This window comes from Bos mutus, chromosome 15, assembly GCF_027580195.1.
Source record: "Bos mutus isolate GX-2022 chromosome 15, NWIPB_WYAK_1.1, whole genome shotgun sequence".
Lineage (NCBI taxonomy): Eukaryota > Metazoa > Chordata > Mammalia > Artiodactyla > Bovidae > Bos > Bos mutus.
In genome coordinates, this window is record NC_091631.1 from 74,173,752 (window position 1) to 74,192,104 (window position 18,353).

An 18,353-nucleotide genomic window follows, 5' to 3' on the forward strand; every position below is an offset into this window, starting at 1 on the left:
AGATCCCAGGCATTTTAAACTGCCAAAATGGATTTCAAACATCCATTCCCCACTGGGGTAAATTTTTTACTAAAATAAGCATTCTTTAGTATTCCAGTTGGTGAAGCTAGTCAAACTATTTTTGCCTTCACTTGGGGAGAAAAACAATTCACCTGGACAGTAACACCTCAGGGTTTTAGTGAGAGTTCTTATTTCTCTTGAATCCTTAAGGCTGATTTGGATGGCGTAACGTTTCCTAGAGATTCTACTTTGTTGCGCTGTGTAGATGATTTGCTTCTTTGCTCTCTTGCCCAAGCCTCCTCACATGGAGACAGCCTCCACTTTTAGCCTAAAAGGACACGGGGTCACCAAAGAAAAATTGCAGTTTGCCCAAACCCAGGTTTGATACATAAGGCATTGGATAGCAGAACAAGAGCCACAGCGATACTCAGATGGACTTCATGGTGTCCTAAATTTCCCAGTTTTGGCTATTACCTCTTCTATGGCTAAAGTCCTTCTGGAAAAGAGTATCCTGACCTGGGAAGCTCCTCTCAAACCTCATAATGATCAAGGAACCTATTTTCCTGGCCAGATGCTTTGCTGAGTCTGTGCTATTTGGCCAGTTTTACAAAAGCTTTTACCATGCTTCCTACCCTCAGTCCTCTGGCTTAATCAAATACAATAAAGGCATGGTTCAGACAATTGCCAAATTTTATAGAGGCCCTCTAAATACTTGGCCAGTATTATTGCCATTGGTTCTTCTAAATCTCAGATCCGCCTCTTTTGGAACTCATAAACTCTTAGCGTCATGACATCCAATGCATTTGGCTCCTACTTCTTTTAACCTGCAACTGATGAAAGGAAGAATGTTCTTAGTATTGGAAAGGCCTAATTGCCTCTGTTAAAAATAACCATGTTTTTGTAGAGCGTTCCTTTCACGGTTTACCCTTGAAAGACAAAGATCTTAAGCATCACATTGCTCAACCTGCAGATTTCATCTATTGGAAAAATCACCCCTCAGTTCAGTTCAGTCACTCAGTCGTGTCCGACTCTTTGCGACCCCATGAATCGCAGCATGCCAGGCCTCCCTGTCCATCACCAACTCCCGGAATTCACTCAGACTCACGTCCATTGAGTCAGTGATGCCATCCAGCCATCCCATCCTCTGTCGTCCCCTTCTCCTCCTGCCCCCAATCCCTCCCAGCATCACAGTCTTTTCCAATGAGTCAACTCTTTGCATGAGGTGGCCAAAGTACCGGAGTTTCAGCTTTAGCATCATTCCTTCCAAAGAAATCCCAGGGCTGATCTCCTTCAGAATGGATTGGTTGGAAAATCACCCCTAGAAGAACTCTATTCAACCTCACTGGAAATTCCCCTACTAAGCATTGTTGACCAAACCTTATGCTGCCAAAAGCCGAAGGAAATTACGTGACACCTAAAGAAATTGGCAAGCCTCACTAGACCTGCATGTCTCTGGTTGACTTGAAAAGTAAATATTTCTCTGCATTGAAGCAGATGAAGTCTGATGAGACAGCTTTCCCAGGATACCCAGACAAGGCCTGCTGGAAACTTGTCACCAAATCTCTGATGATCAGATGATCCCCAATGTCTATGAACTTGATAACATTCAGACGTTAGACAAAAAGTGCCCGAGAGTTTTAACCCTCTTTGCCATTTGAATGTGACCTGAATAGGTGCTGACCTCACTTGTCCCACTCTTCTGAAGAACAACCCAAAGAAGCCTGTTCATACTGTTCCCAGACCTTTTAAACTGCTTAAATGGATTTCATACATCTTCCTCCACCCAGAGGATACAATTATATTTTAGTCATGTCTATATGTTTCCACACTGGACCAAAGCCTTCCTTTGCAGACAGATGGGCTATTACCTCCAATATATGAACTTTACCTCTAATGTGAAACACTGAACTCAGGAGAGATTCTTCCTGACACTGAGGGACAAAGAAATGCTCAAATGAGAAAACCTGACTTCTTGATCAGCACTGTTTTCAGACAAAGACTTGATCAAAAGTGGTAAATGTAAAAAGTTAATAAACAGAAGACTTAATTAAATAGAGCTGGGAGACCAGAAAGGAGACCCTCCTGCCTTACAGCGATAGCAGAGCACCACAGAAAGAGGAAACATGCCTCTTCTTTCCTGGCCAGGGTTCCGCCAGGGAGAAGCCGTGGGCACTGGTTACTAAAGCCCTCTCAGTTCCCTTTACCCTTTTTTAAAAGTGTTCTCCTTCCCTTGCTGTGTGAGGACTTGTGCCTGGCTTCAGCATGGTCACAGATACCACCCTGCAATTCTCCGCTTATCCCAGATGGATCCTTCTTTGCTAGAGAAGTAGCTGGTAGTCTATTTGTTTTGGGTCAGTAACTGCTACAGTAGCTAAGAACAAGTAGAGATGTTGAGTAGACAAGCAACTTCTCTTTGGAAAAAAATAAACAAGCATAGAGTCAGGCTTTGAAAACTGGGTAAAACTTAAAAAGGAGAATAGCAAAATATACTAGTTTTTAAAACTATATAAACTTGTATAAAGATTTATTTGATTAATTAATGAGAATCAGCAGGATAGTAGAGCTAGTTCAAAGGTATTTGAAAAACTAAGTTTGTACAGACGTTTGAAAAAGAATGTTAAAGTTTAGTTGAGGTACAAAACTGGTTAATATCCTACAAGACAATAAAACCATAACAATTTGCGGTTATCTTTACTGTTGGACAGAAATTGTTGACATTGATGATAGGCCAAAAAAATTATAAATTAACATGTGGCTTCACAAAATCTAGACTTTTAATCAGTAGTGAAGTAAGTACTCAAGAACAGTTGAGTATAGTCAAGAATAGATAGGTAAAAATAAGTTCTGCTACATGACTAAATAGTTCTTGGGTGGACCAGTTAAAAAAATGCTCTATGGTTGGATGCCACCACCAACTCAATGGACATGAGTCTGAACAAACTCCAGGAGACAATGAAGGGCAGGGAAGCCTGGCGTGCTGCAGTGCATGGGGTCGAGAAGAGTCAGATATGTCTTAGGGACTGAACAGCAACAACAGTAGAGCATTGGAAGTGCATTCTGTCCTCTCTTTCCCTCAGTTATAAGTCTTGACTACTTTTTCTTGACAAGAGATAAAAAAGAGTATTTCTTTTAGATTTCAGTCCTAGCAAATGATAAAGGCAAAAATGTGCATGAGTTGCTGGTCTGCTTTGGAGGCAGGGCAGAGAAAAGCCAAAGCCAAAGATACTTGGATTTTACCTACAAGATAAGAGAGGAAGGGTAAGCATCGCATTCATATTTTTAAGCAGCTGCCCTTTCTTCTTGTCTGCTTTATTTAAGGTTCTCAACCAGCAGAGCTCCAATTTACAAAGGAAACATTAACTCATTTTACTCTTCAAAGAGTATTTAATGGAATATCTTTAAAAAAAAACTAAAGAACCAAAGAAATGAAAAAGTGAATTTTTGCCAATCTTATCAATAAAATGACATTTTATTATTGCTTTGATTTGTGTTTTCCCAACTACTAAAGAGTTTTGACATCTTTATTTTTTTTTTTTAAGATGTCTTTTTTTGAGGGGGCTTCCCAGGTTGCTCAGTGGTAAAGAACCCACCCGTCAACGTAGGAGACACTCACTCGATCCCTGATGCAGGAAGACCCCACATGCATCAGAGCGACAAAGCCCGTGTGCCACAACTGTGGAACGTGTGCTCTAGAGCCCAGAAGCCACAACTGAGCCTACATGCTGCCACTGCTGAAGCCCACAGATCCCAGAGCCCATCCTCTGCAGCAAAAGAAGCCTCTGCCTTCTTGCAGCAACGAAGGCCCAGCACAACCAAAATTAAGTCGCTTAATTAAATTATTTTTAGAAGATGCTTTTTAAAAAATTTTTGGTTGCACTGGGTCTTCATTGCTGCAGAATTTCTCTAGTTGTGAAGAGTGGGAGCTACTCTCATTGTGTTGCTTGGGCTCTCTATTGCCCAGCCTTCTCTTGTCGAGGATGTGCTCTAGGAGTGCAGACTCAGTAGCTGTGGTGCACAGGCTTAGTTGCTCTGCGACATGTGGAATCTTCCCGAACCAGGGATCAAACCCATGTCCCCTGCCCTGGCAGGCAGATTCCCATCAACTGTACCAACTGGGAAGTCCAACATTTTTATGTACATGCTTATCTTGCTCATATCTTTAGTTTTTAGTATCTCAATTTTTTATGAGTTGCTTTGTTTTTAACTTATCAATCTTTAAAAGGTCTTTTATATTTATAAAGGATATTGATTCTGTCCATTATATTCACTGAAAATATTTAATCCCAGTTGCAATTTTGACTTTACTTATAGAGTCTTCTGTAATTCCAAACATTTTTTAAAATATTCAATGTAACAATATCGGTCCATCTTTTTTTTTCCTTCAGTTTTTAGCTTTACTTAAGCATGTTTCCCATATTCTTAAAATTATAAGTACATTCTCTTAAATTTTTTATAAACATTTAAAATATTTTCTTTCTTACATTTGAATGTTTAATCAATTCAACAGTCTTTTGGACTCTGTGGGAGAGGGAGAGGGTGGGAAGATTTGGGAGAATGGCGTTGAAACATGTATAATATCATATATGAAACGAGTCGCCAGTCCAGGTTCGATGCACGATACTGGATGCTTGGGGCTGGTGCACTGGGACGACCCAGAGGGATGGTATGGGGAGGGAGGAGGGAGGAGGGAGGAGGGTTCAGGATGGGGAACACACGTATACCTGTGGTGGATTCATTTCCATATATGGCAAAACCAATACAATATTGTAAAGTTGAAACATAAAATAAAATAAAATAAAAAGAATTTAATTCTATACATGTGAATAGGAAGCTAACATTTTTCTTCTTAAAGGCAGTTATCCCCGTAATATTTTGCAAATCAACAATCAAGTCCTCACTAGAATTAAAATCCCACCTTTGTCATTTATCATTATCAAACTCTTAGTTTTCTTTTTTTTTAATAGATTAATTTTTAAGCTCTTGTTAAAATCTCTGTTTTGATTACAGGCCAAAATTTTTCCAGGTCCCGGTAACCGTATATGACTTAGCTACTCACTTCTGTCTAGTCATGTTCCCTGGAAATAGGCTGTGGTAACCCAAAGCTCTGAGAACTGCTACACTGCTATGCAGCTGCTTCTTAGAATAACACCAGTGTGGGTTTCCTGCTTACATACATCTTTAAGTGGACTGTTTCTGCTGGCTAAACCTTTCTGAATGTGACTTAACTAACCAACAAGATGTTTGAAGAAAAGTAGATAAAATATTAAAATATGATTTGTGGCTACCAAAGGGTGCTATTTCAAAATGAAAACTTAGCAAGTGCACATTCATTAATGCAGTGTTCATTCACCATCGAGCACCGACCTTGTCACAGGTGCATTCTAGACACTGAGTATGCAGCAGCAAACAAAACAGATAAAAGTTCTTACTCTTATGCAGCAAGCTGGAGGAAACAGGTCATAAATATAGGTTTTTTAAAAGAATTTTTAAGTTTTGTTTTTCATCAGTACACAAATCTTAAGCACACAGTTCAATTAAGTTTTACATGTATATACTATGCAACTGCCACCCAGATCAAGACAATTTCCAGCTTCCCAGGCTTCTCTGTTCTTCCTCTCTCCAAAGGTAATAACTGTCATAGGCAACAACTATTCTGACTTCTACTAATACATGTTCGTTTCACCAGGTTTTGAACTTTATATCAATAGAATCATAACATGTATTATCTTGTGTTTGACTTCTTTTTATCTGTGAAGTTCATGTTGCTGCATGTAACTGAAATATAGTCTTAATATCGTCTGGTATCTCATGATTATGTCAACATTTTTTATCTATTCTTCTGGATATTCATTATTTCCAATTTGGGAATATTGGGAATAAAGTCGGTATTAATATTCTTATACATGGATATGGACTATCATATTACTCATTTTATTTCTCTGAAGTCAGGAGTAGAATGAAAGTCTGGGGCAATTATGTATATGTGTGTGTGTGTGTATATATATATATATGTATGTATATATATAGTGCCTTTTATATATTATGGTATCCTACCATTCTGAACACTAAAAATCATTACAATTCCTCTCAAATATTTTAATCTGTGCTCAGAAAAACAAAACTCTTGGCATCTAATTTAAGCCATCTGAGCTTCAGTTCCCCTTTAGACTCACCTTTCCTTGGATTATTTTCCAGAGAATTTTAGATCAGCAATACGTGAACCGTGAACTTCCAGATGTTCAAGCTGGTTTTAGAAAAGGCAGAGGAACCAGAGATCAAATTACCAATATCCGCTGGATCATGGAAAAAGCAAGAGAGTTCCAGAAAAACATCTATTTCTGCTTTATTGACTATTGCAAAGCCTTTGACTGTGTGGATCGCAATAAACTGTGGAAAATTCTGAAAGAGATGGGAATACCAGACCACCTGACCTGCCTCTTGAGAAATCTGTATGCAGGTCAGGAAGCAACAGTTAGAACTGGACATGGAACAACAGACTGGTTCCAAATAGGAAAAGGAGTACGTCAAGGCTGTATATTGTCACCCTGCTTATTTAACTTCTATGCAGAGTACATCATGAGAAACGCTGGACTGGAAGAAACGCAAGCTGGAATCAAGATTGCTGGGAGAAATATCAATAACCTCAGATATGCAGATGACACCACCCTTATGGCAGAAAGTGAAGAGGAACTAAAAAGCCTCTTGATGAAGGTGAAAGAGGAGAGTGAAAAAGTTGGCTCCAAACTCAACATTCAGAAAATGAAGATCATGGCCTCCAGTCCCATCACTTCATGGGAAATAGATGGGGAAACAGTGGAAACAGTGTCAGACTTTATTTTTCTGAGCTCCAAAATCACTGCAGATGGTGACTGCAGCCATGAAATTAAAAGACGCTTACTCCTTGGAAGGAAAGTTATGACCAACCTAGATAGCATATTGAAAAGCAGAGACATTACTTTGCCAACAAAGGTTCGTCTAGTCAAGGCTATGGTTTTTCCTGTGGTCATGTATGGATGTGAGAGTTGGACTGTGAAGAAGGCTGAGCGCCAAAGAATTGATGCTTTTGAACTGTGGTGTTGGAGAAGACTCTTGAGAGTCCCTTGGACTGCAAGGAGATCCAACCAGTCCATTCTGAAGGAGATCAGCCCTGGGATTTCTTTGGAAGGAATGATGCTGAAGCTGAAACTCCAGTACTTTGGCCACCTGATGTGAAGAGTTGACTCATTGGAAAAGACTCTGATGCTGGGAGGGATTGGGGGCAGGAGGAGAAAGGGATGACAGAGGATGAAATGGCTGGATAGCATCACTGACTCGATGGACGTGAGTCTGAGTGAACTCCGGGAGTTGGTGATGGACAGGGAGGCCTGGCGTGCTGCGTGCGATTCATGGGGTCGCAAAGAGTCGGACACGACTGAGCGACTGAACTGAACTGAACTGAGCTGAAGGAAGGGGAAAGAACAAATAATACTGAAATACAAAAAGAAGACTGAAATCCCATGAACTGACTGACGAAGCATCAGAGTGCAGCAGAGACAGCTGAGGGCTGAAAATAAAATCTCTCTCTTACTAACAACGTCCTGGTCCTGCTGCACACTTGCTGCTTTTGTGTTACCATATTTATCACAGAACTTCTTTCACCTTTTAAAATTATACCATGTGTTTATTTTATAACTTTCTATAAAATTGAACTTGTATAGGAAGCATGCTGTGTAACCTCAGTAGACACTTAACCCCACAATAGTAATAACCCCTGTATGCTGTGCTTTACAGATGTTAACACATAAACTCTTCCCAGCGACCTGTTGAAGAGGGTATTATATTCTATAGAGGAAGGAACATGTACTGAGAGCTTGGGGGATGGATTAAAGCTTACACAGCTATTAATAGTAAGTGGCAGAGTCGGGATTTGAACCCAAGAAGTCTGGATCCAGTCTGAGTTCTTAATCATGAAGACATACTGCCCTTCATGGTTCCATAGACACAGAGACTTTATCTCTGGTTTCATGCTTTGCTTCCAAAGCTCTGCCTTCCTCCCAATGTGCTCTATTACTCAGTTTCAGAGTTAAGATTGGACTGACTGAAAATTTTTCAATTCTTTGTAGTGTTCTTCTCATAGCATGTACCTAGTGGAGACTAGAGGAGAAGGCAATGGCACCCGACTCCAGTACTCTTGCCTGGAAAATCCCATGGACGGAGGAGCCTGGTGGGCTGCAGTCCATAGGGTCACTAGGAGTCGGGCACGACTGAGCGACTTCACTTTCATGCATTGGAGAAGGAAATGGCAACCCACTCCAGTGTTCTTGCCTGGAGAATCCCAGGGACGGGAAGTCTGGTTGGCTGCCATCTATGGGGTCGCACAGAGTCAGACACGACTGACACAACTTAGCAGCAGCAGCAGCAGTGGAGACTAGAACACTCATCCTATGATACCACAGTTAGTTGGTCACATAGCCATCTTATCCTGAGAACTCTTCAGGGCAGATGTCTCATCTTATTCCTCTTTTATATTCCTCTTTTATATTCCTCTTTTATATGTCCAGTTTCTTACATGACCAACTTTTCAAGCTGATGGTAGCAATTTATACTCTTACTAGCAATGTATGAGACTCCAACAAATTCCAAAATATTGCCAACCCTCAGAACTGTCAAGTCATTTTAATCTTATCTATTCCAGTAGCTTGGTGTACTGGTATTTCACTGTAGTTTTAAATATCTAAAAATGTCTGGAAAATGATCCGTGGAAAGGTGAGTCTAAAGGGGAGCTGAGACTCAGATGTCTTAAATTAGATGCCAAGAGTTTTGTCTATTGAGTACAGGTTAAAATAATTTAGGGGAATTATAATGATTTACTGCAGTGTGCAACCCTTTAGTTATGACAATATCTGGGAATCATAGAGACTTAGGCACTATACAAAGGCATTTATGCATAGACCCAGAGTACTGAGATTGTTGAAAAACTGTGCTTCTCAAAATGTGATTCCCAGACCAACAGCACCAGCCTCACCTGACAATCTGTTAAAATATTAATTCCCCAGTGGCCCTAGATCAAAGGCTTCAGAAACTATGAGGACAGGGCCAACAATCTGTGTTTCAATAAATTATCCAGGCTCTTCTGATGCAGATTAAAGCTTGAATCCCACTGATGCAAAATATTTCTTTCAGTTTCCTATCCAGTCTCTTTCTTTCTAAATGAAATTTCCTACAGAAGAGAAGGCATAACATCCCTTCCATCTCCTGGGTACTTTTCTCTTTCTCTCTCCCTCCTTCTTACCTTATCAGTTCCTGCTCAGTTCTTTTACTAGAAATGACATGTCAGATCCTCCAGCTTTAGGATCTCTTCAGCTGAAGAATTTCCAAGATAAAGAAAACTTTCTCCTGCTAATTTTGATTTTACCTCAAGAAAGAACTGATATAATACCATACTATAAAACAAACAAAAAATCTGCCTTCTCAAAAGAAGACTGAATAAAAAGGAAATTAGTCCCATCGCCACCATTTCTAGTTCAGTAGCCCTAAGTCACATGTTGGCTTTTGTAATGTAGAAGTATCAGTCTCCAGGTCTTGTTAGAAAAGCAGCAGAAAAGCAATCTGAAGCTTTATTTGTGCAAAATTTGAGTTGAATTAGGCTTTCCAGAACTGACTGAGAAGCCTAACAGTAAGCCTTCTGCTAGGCTTGTGTCAAAGGAAGCAAGAAGAGGACTCCTAGGTTGATTTCAAAACCATATTCCTTAGGAATTACTTAACCTTCACCAGGTAATTTTCAGTCAAGTGTGCATCACTCAGGAGCAATGGCTCAACATTTTTTTTTTCATAAAACCTCTTAGACTTATGGTGAAGGAAAAGCTTCAGTGATACCTGTAATGTTTTCTTTCTATGTATATGTGTGCTCAGTCGCTTAGTCATGTCCGACTCTTTGCAGCCCCGTGCTTATAGCCTGCCAGACTCCTCCATCCATGGAATTTTCTAGGCAAGAATACTTCAGTGGGTTGCCACTTCCTATTTCAGGGGATCTCCCTGATCCATGAATCGAACCCATGTCCCTTGCATCTCCTGCCTTGACAGATGGGTTCTTTACCATCAGTGCCATCTGGGGAATAAATAAAATTATTACAAAAATAGTAAATATGACAACTTATTATTGGAGAAGGAAATGGCAACCCACTCCAGTACTCTTGCTTGGAAAATCCCATGGACGGAGGATCCTGGTAGGCTATGGTCCATGGGGTCGCAAAGAGTCCGATATATTACATATATATTTGATAGTATATGATATATAAGTATATATAATAAATTATTGCTAATAAAAATAAAATAATAACATCTTGAAGCAAATATAATAAGCCTAGAGATTTAATAACCTAGAATTCGTAGGATATCAGCTGGAACTTGCCTTTTATAATAGTAGATTACGGATGAGAGGGGAGGGTGGGAGAGGTCCCATGACTAGGCAGTAATGGAGGTTGTAAGGAGAACTAAGATAAAGAAGTGAAGAGGACAGAGCCAGAGGCTGGAGCCAGGAATGACTTTCAAGATGTTAGAAGCAGAGAAGTAAGAGGAAACTGTACCACCAGACAGTTAGTGTCAGGGTTGTGGAGGGAGAAACAAATTGATTAAGAAATGAATAGATGAGATCTCTCCACCAATGTTCTATGTGGTTCTTGTGGACTCAGTTGGCCAAGAACATAGCTTTGAGACCAAGAAATGCAATGGCCAAAAATATGTGATTAAAGAATACAAAATTCATTGATGGCATAGGTTATTTCAGGCATTACTAGGTTCAATCAACCACTAAAAATGAAGATGAATAATGTAATTAGATTTGGGGTGGGGAGAATAAGGTTTCAAAGAAACAGTCTAACTGACAATTCAAGTTTCTTGAATATTGATAGAATTGACACAAATTATCAGTTATCAGTCATTTAATATGATTGAGTAGGAAAGAACTGATGAGAAATTTTGGGGGGGGGGAACTACAAGGCAAAGTTGTCATTTGTTAAGCTCTTTCTAAGCTCATTTCACATGTGATACAAGTGTTATTATTATCATGTTTTGCATGTGGCAGTTATGAGCCTCAGACTAAGAAGACCATATATCTGGCAAAGTCAAGATCCAAAAACAGAAACAGGATCTAACTATAAAGCCTAGTTTTTTTTTTTTAATCTAGGGAGAATAACAATCAGAAGAAAATTTGACCATTATTCTCTTTTGCTTTTTTAACTTAAAAAAAAAATGTATTCTTAGTTGGAGGATAATTGCTTTTCAACGTTGTGTTGGTTTCTGCCATGTGATGACATGAATCAGCCATAGGTATACACATGTGCCCTCCCTCCTGAGCCTCCCTCCCGCCTCCCACCCCATCACACCTCTCTAGGCTGTCAGAGAGCAGTGGACTGCGCTCCCTGCTCATACGGCAAATTCCCACTGGTTATCTACTTTATCCACGGTAAAGGGTGCTGATGAACCAACTCACAGGGCAGCAACAGAGATACAGACACAGAAGACAGACTTGTGCACACAGTGAGGGGAGGAAAAGGAGAGGCCGGGACCGGCTGAGAGGGAAGCGTCAGACATGTAAGGCCTAGTTTTTGTTTCCAAATTGACCATGAACTTTTATTCATTTATTCAAAATATATTATTGAATGTCTATTCTATATCAGAATTTTTAGGCACTGAGAATGCAGTGAGGTAGGCAGGATGAAACTTACTTTTTACTTAGAAGTTGTTGTTGTTGTTGTTTAGTTGCTAAGCCATGTCTTACTCTTTGTGACCCCATGGACTGCCGCACACCGGGCTTCCCTGTCCTTCACTAACTCCCAGAGTTTGCTCAAACTCATGTCTGTTGAATCAGTGATGCCATCCAACCATCCCATGTTCTGTCACCTCCTTCTCCTCCTGCCTTCAATCTTACCCAGCATCAGAGTCAGCTCTTCACATCAGGTGACCAAAGTATTGGAGCTTCAGCAATCAGTCATTTCCAAAGAATATTTAGGGTGGATTTCCTTTAGGATTGACCACTTTGATCTCCTTGCTGTCCAAAGGACTCCCAAGAGTCTTCCCTAGCACCACAATTTGACACATCAATGCTTTGGCACTCAGCCTTCTTTATAGTCCAACTCCCTCATCCATTCAAGACTACTGAAAAAAAAAAACAAAAACAAAAAAAAACTATAGCTTTGACTATAGGGACCTTCTTCAACAAAGTAATGTCTCTGCTTTTTAATATGCTGTCTAGGTTTGTCATAGCTTTTCTTCTAAGGAGCAAGCTTCTTTTAATTTCACGGCTGCTGTCACCACCTACAGTGATTTTGGAGCCCAAGAAAATAAAATCTGTTACTGTTTCCACTTTTCCCCATCCATTTGCCATGAAGTGATAGGACCAGATGCCATGACCTTAGTTTTTTGAATGTTGAGTTTTAAGCCAGTTTTTTCACTCTCCTTTTTCACTTTCATCAAGAGGCTCTTTAGTTCCTCTTCACTTTCAGCCATTAGAGTGATTTCATCTGCATATCTGAGGTTGTTGATATTTCTCCTAGCAATCTTGATTCCAGCTTGTGTTTCATTCAGCCCAGCATTTCTCATGATGTACTCTGCATATAAGTTAAACAAGCAGGGTGACAATATACAGCCTGGACATACTCCTTTCCCAATTTGGAACCAGTCAATTGTTCCTTGTCAGGTTCTGACTGTTGCTTCTTGACTTGCACACAGATTTCTCAGGAGGCAGGTCAGGTGGTCTGGCATTCCCATCTCTTGAAGAATTTTCCAGTCTGTTGTGATCCACACAGCTGAAGGCTTTAGCATAGTCAATAAAGCAGAAGTAGATGTTTTATTTAGACGTGATGAGCCCTATTTATGACTTATCTATCTCATTGAAAAATGTAGAAGAGTCCAGGTGAATCAGTCCTGAAAATAGAGACAAAGAAAAGATCAAATAGTAAAAGTAAGAGCAGACTAAATTTCAGAAAAACTTACCCACATAAGCCTATGTTCTAAATGGAATTTAATGGTGTATAAATTGCTGAGTATTGAAGTAGAATATCCAGAAGTCGTTTAGGCCATAAACATTTTTAAAATTTATTACTTTAATTTTTAAATTAATTTAATTTTAAAGTTATCTTTTTGAGGGATAACTTATGTACATAATTATATTAAGGTATAATTTGCATAGCATATGGTGAAAAGTATATTTTGGTGAATTTTGGCAAATGTATACAAACTACCCCTCACTCTGCAATCAAAATGCAAACTATTCTGAAGAGTGATGTCAGCAAGATGGCAGAATAGGAAACCATAGTGTCTCCCTCCCCCTATGATGGCAACACCTCAACAATAGTATGTAAACCAACTCTGTTTTTGAGAAATCCAGAAATCAGAAGGCTCCTATACCCCAAGTGACTGCAAATAGTCTTACCAAAGTCAGTAGCAAAATTTGTGGCGTTCACTTACCATAGTGCCTACTCTTGGCTCAGTTGAGTGGATGCGGAGAATATTCCCAGCTCCATGGTTCTGCATAGAGAGAAAAAGGGAAGGCTGGACACTAAATCCAACGTTCAGAATTTTCAGGGAACAGCCCAAGTAATTAGTTTCAGTCCTGGCTGAATCTAAGTGCTGACAGCAAAGGCGGATAGGTCGGGGGCTGCTGAGAACAAGGGCAATGTTTGGGAGCACTCACTCACCTCACACCCTTCCACTGGCTCAGTGCAGAGCCAAGTGGGAGGAACGTTCCAGCTCCTGGCTTCTCTCTGGGAAGGGGAAGTGTTGGAGCATGTGTCCAGTCCTCTGGCTTTCAGGCATCTGCCTAAAAGACTGGTTTCCACCTCTCTTGTTTTGGAGTGCTAATGGACCAAGCGACACAGAGAGGGAGCTTGGAGAACAAATGAGTGCTTAGCAGGATACTACTATCCTGAAGACCCACGGTAGAGCAGACAGAGACCGATACAGCTTGACAGTCTCTCTTTTGGGGGAAGAAAGAGAAGTGGACCATCAGTCCAACATTCTAATTTTTTCAGGCACCTGCCCGAGGGACTAGGTTCTGTCTCACCTGACTCCCTGCTTATGGAGTCTGACATGCTCTAGAAGCCTACGTACCTGGAAAACAAGAGACCTGGTGGTTTGAGGTAGCTCCAGAGAACCTGTATCACTGCAGACATGCCTGAGGAGGCAAGGGGTAAATATTAATAGTTCCTGAAAAAAAGAAGGCAGCAAATCCATCTAACTGGGAATTTACATTTGCAATTCCAAAAAAGGCACATGCACAGGGCAGGTTTGAAAGGCTCACAGAATCTCTCACTGGTCTGATTGGTGAAGATTTTTCCCTATATAAAGGCAGTCCATAAGTATGAGGAGAGGTGGCTGTTTTTGTTTTGTTTTTTAATATATTCTACCTGTGGCGGATTCATTTTGATATTTGGCAAAACTAATACAATTATGTAAAGTTTAAAAATAAAATAAAATTTAAAAAAAAAGAAAAAAAAATAATAATACAAAGATACAAGACATATGAAGAAACAAGGATATGTGGCTCAATCAAATGAACATGATACATCTTCAGAAACTGACTGAAAGAAACAGAGATATAGGAATTCTTTGACAGAGACTCAATTAACTCAGGAAAACAATTTATGAACAAAACGAGAATATCAACAGACATAGAAATATAGGAATCAAACAAATTTTGGGGATGAAGAATATAATAACTGAATTGAAAATTCCACTAGAGGTGTTCAACATAAGACTTAACTAAGCAGAAGAATCAGTGAACTTAAATAAAGTCATTTGAAGTTATGCAGTTATTTCCCAGGACCAGGGTCTTTTCCAATGAGTCAGCTCTTCGCAGCAGGTGGCCAAAATATTGGAGCTTCAGCTTCAGCATCAGTCCTTCCAATGAATATTCAGGACTGATTTCCTTTAGGATGGACTGGTTTGATCTCCATGCAGTCCACCGGACTCTCAAGAGTCTTCTCTAGCACCAGTATTCGAAAACATCAATTCTTCAGCACTCAAACTTCTTTGGGGCTTCCTGAGTGTTTCAGACAGTGAAGAATCTGCTTGCAATGCGAGAGAACCAGGTTCAATTCCTCATTTGGAAAGATCCCCTGGAGAAGGGAATGGCTACCCACTGCAGTATTCTTGCCTGGTGAATTCATGGACCGAAGAGCCTGGCAGGCTGCAGTCCATGGGGCTGCACAGAGTTGGACACGACTGAGTGACTAACTTTCGCTTTACATCCTCACCAACTGCTATTTTGTCATTTTCGTTTGTGTTTGTTTTCTTCTTAATGATCATCCTAATGGGTGTGATGTGATGTATCATTGTAGCTTTGATTTGCTTCTCTAGTTATTGGTAATGCTAATTGCTCATTGATTATTAATGTCTCTTTGCACATATCTGTTGGTCATTTGTACATCTTCTTTGGAGAAATGTATACTCAAGTCCTTTCCCATTTTTAAATTAGGTTATTACTCGTGTGCTTTCTTCCCACCATAGAATATTTTTGTCTTTAGAGATATTAATTGCCATAGCAATATTTTTTTTCTTTTCCCGTGAGATAGAACCTATCCATTCCACATAGAGTGTTGTACCCCTTATTCCTGGTATGAAATACAATCCAAATCCCAGTTTTGAAGCTACATGTGACAACCAAGCATCACTTCAAAAGTCTGGTTCATATTGTCTTCTAGGAAACATAAAAAACACATAAACCATTTCTATTACCTCAAAATATTCCTTTTCTCTTTTGCATGAAACCCCTCTCCCACTCTCAGTCCCTGGAAACCATTGATCTGATTTCTATATCTGTGCTTTTGTTTTTTCTCTAGAATATTATAGAAATGAACAAAGTATGTAACCTTTTACCTTCTCTCACTTTTTAAGATTTATCTATTTTGTTACATGTATCAAAAGATGTATTGCTTTTTTAGTTGCTAAATAGTATTCCAACTTGTTTTGACTTTTTCAAGAACTTGGTTGCAATGCCTCATGTAATAATATACCAAGGATACTGACAATGAAGTGCCCAAATCAAATTTAACACCTGAGAAACAGAAGCCACATTGAATCACAAGCAGGTTCAAAGGGAAGTAAACATCCAAGGTCAGACTTTCTTGCTTATGATTTTGGTTAGATGATTTTCTCTTTACTTTAAGGCCTATGGTGAATTGAGGAGGTTACCATTGGAACTCAACTCTTCTCCTCCCAAATCTGGAATAACACCAATGTGTGCAGTCTATCATTTGGTGAAATGAAGCTCTTGCTTACTGGTGGAGGAGGAAATAAAAATAAATTGCAAACCTCTTATTCAAATCACTGGTTTCAATCCTGCTTAATCATCAAAATTACTGTTAGAAATGTGTGTGTGTGTATGTTAGTTGCTCAGTCATATTGCTCTTTGCAACCCCATGGACTGTAGCCCACCAGGGTCCTCTGTCCATGGAATTCTTCAGGCAAGAATACTGGAGTGGGTTGCCATGCCCTCCTCCAGGGGATCTTTCCAACCCAGGGATCAAACCAGGGTCTTCTGCATTGCAGGCAGATTCTTTACCATCTGAGTCACCAGGGAAGCCCCATATTAGAAACATGTATATATGCTAATCCCTACTCCTGACTTCAGTATTAGAATCTATAGGTTGGCAGCAGAGTGTGTCTTTGAAACATGGGGATTGGCTCCAGTGAATAAACAGAGTTGAGAATCCATGTTTGAAGCTCTCTTTCCTTCTGAGAACTTGAACTGTCTGGTGTAAGAGACAAGCTTCACCTGTGCTCGTCTATTTTCCTCCTCTTTTCCCAGTATGAGACAAAGACTTTGAGACAGGTCACCTGTGGAGAAGCTGGTGACACCCATATTCACATTTTGTAGGACTGGATGTGGGTGCCAGGAGCTAAACTTTAAAGGGTCCTGTGAGTGAAAGTGAAAGTGACAGTGGGAGTCGCTCAGTCGTGTCCAACTCTGTGTGACCCCATGGGCTGCAGCCTGCCAGGCTCCTCCGTCCATGGAATTCTCCAGGCAAGAATGCTGGAGTGGGTAACCATTTCCTTCTCCAGAGGATCTTTCCCACCAGGCATCAAGCCCGGGTCCCCACTGCAGGCAGATCCTTAACCATCTGAGCCACCAGGGAAGCACCAGGAAGGGTCCTGTGGACACACAGTATCCCCCCAGCTCCATTTGTTGAAGATGCAAAGCCCCATTCATTGAAGACACGAATCTCCATTCATTGAAGACACGAAGCTCCATTCATTGAAGACACGAAGCTCCATTCATTGAAGACACGAAGCTCCATTCATTGAAGACGTGAAGCTCCATTCATTGAGAGGGAGGGCCAGTAAGGAGCCAACGTCAGGCATGGAGAGACCGAGGTCAACTTGTTGGTTTACTTCTAAGTGGAACACAACATCCAGAGTGGTAGGAGCCACATATTATGAGGTGTGGTTAATTATGTGACCAGAATACTAGACTGAAAAATGGCCAGCCTAATGTTTGAGCCAGCTTAATGGGTGGGTTATATAAAGTCTGTAACTAAACATATATAAATTATGCAAAAATAGTCACTAAAATTGTCCAAACTATGGTGAAATGAAAAAGAATTGATTTGTTGTCTAAATAGAGATGAAGCTTCTTTTTTTCCTACAGACTTAATTTTGTGGTGATGATTACTGACTATTGTAGAGGAAATGAAACCATTCCTAGGCTGAAACCAAAGGAAATTTACAATGAAATATCTGACCACATCTTTCTAAATAATCTGGAAAGCTCTAACTCATGCCTTGAAGTTTCTGAAGAGTTTTTAATTTTCCTTCCTCTTTTGCAGAAGCCAGAATGATTTAATTTAGACTCTCACACATGTTCATAGTTGGCACAGTTTAGGTGGACTGAAAATAAATACATAAGTGGCTTTTAAACATTAATTTAAAGGTAGCATTCAGTGGCCCGGGTAGCAGCACGGGAGATGGGAAAGAGCATGTCCTGGGCTAGGAGCTCTGAGTGTCTCCTCTGCTCACAGCTGCTTCAGAGCCAATGCCCGGAGGGGTTTTCTCACCCCCATCATCAAGCTTCTGTGGGCCACGTGACCTGTCACTGTGGGCACAGATCGCTTCCTCACCCCCATCATCAGGCTTCTGTGTGTCACTGTGGGCCCAGATGGCTTCCTCACTCCCATCATCAGGCTTCTGTGGGCCACGTGACCTGTCACTGTGGGCACAGATCTCTTCCTCACCCCCATCATCAGGCTTCTGTGTGTCACTGTGGGCCCCGATGGCTTCCTCACTCCCATCATCAGGCTTCTGTGGGCCACATGACCTGTCACTGTGGGCACAGATCTCTTCCTCACCCCCATCATCAGGCTTCTATGTGTCACTGT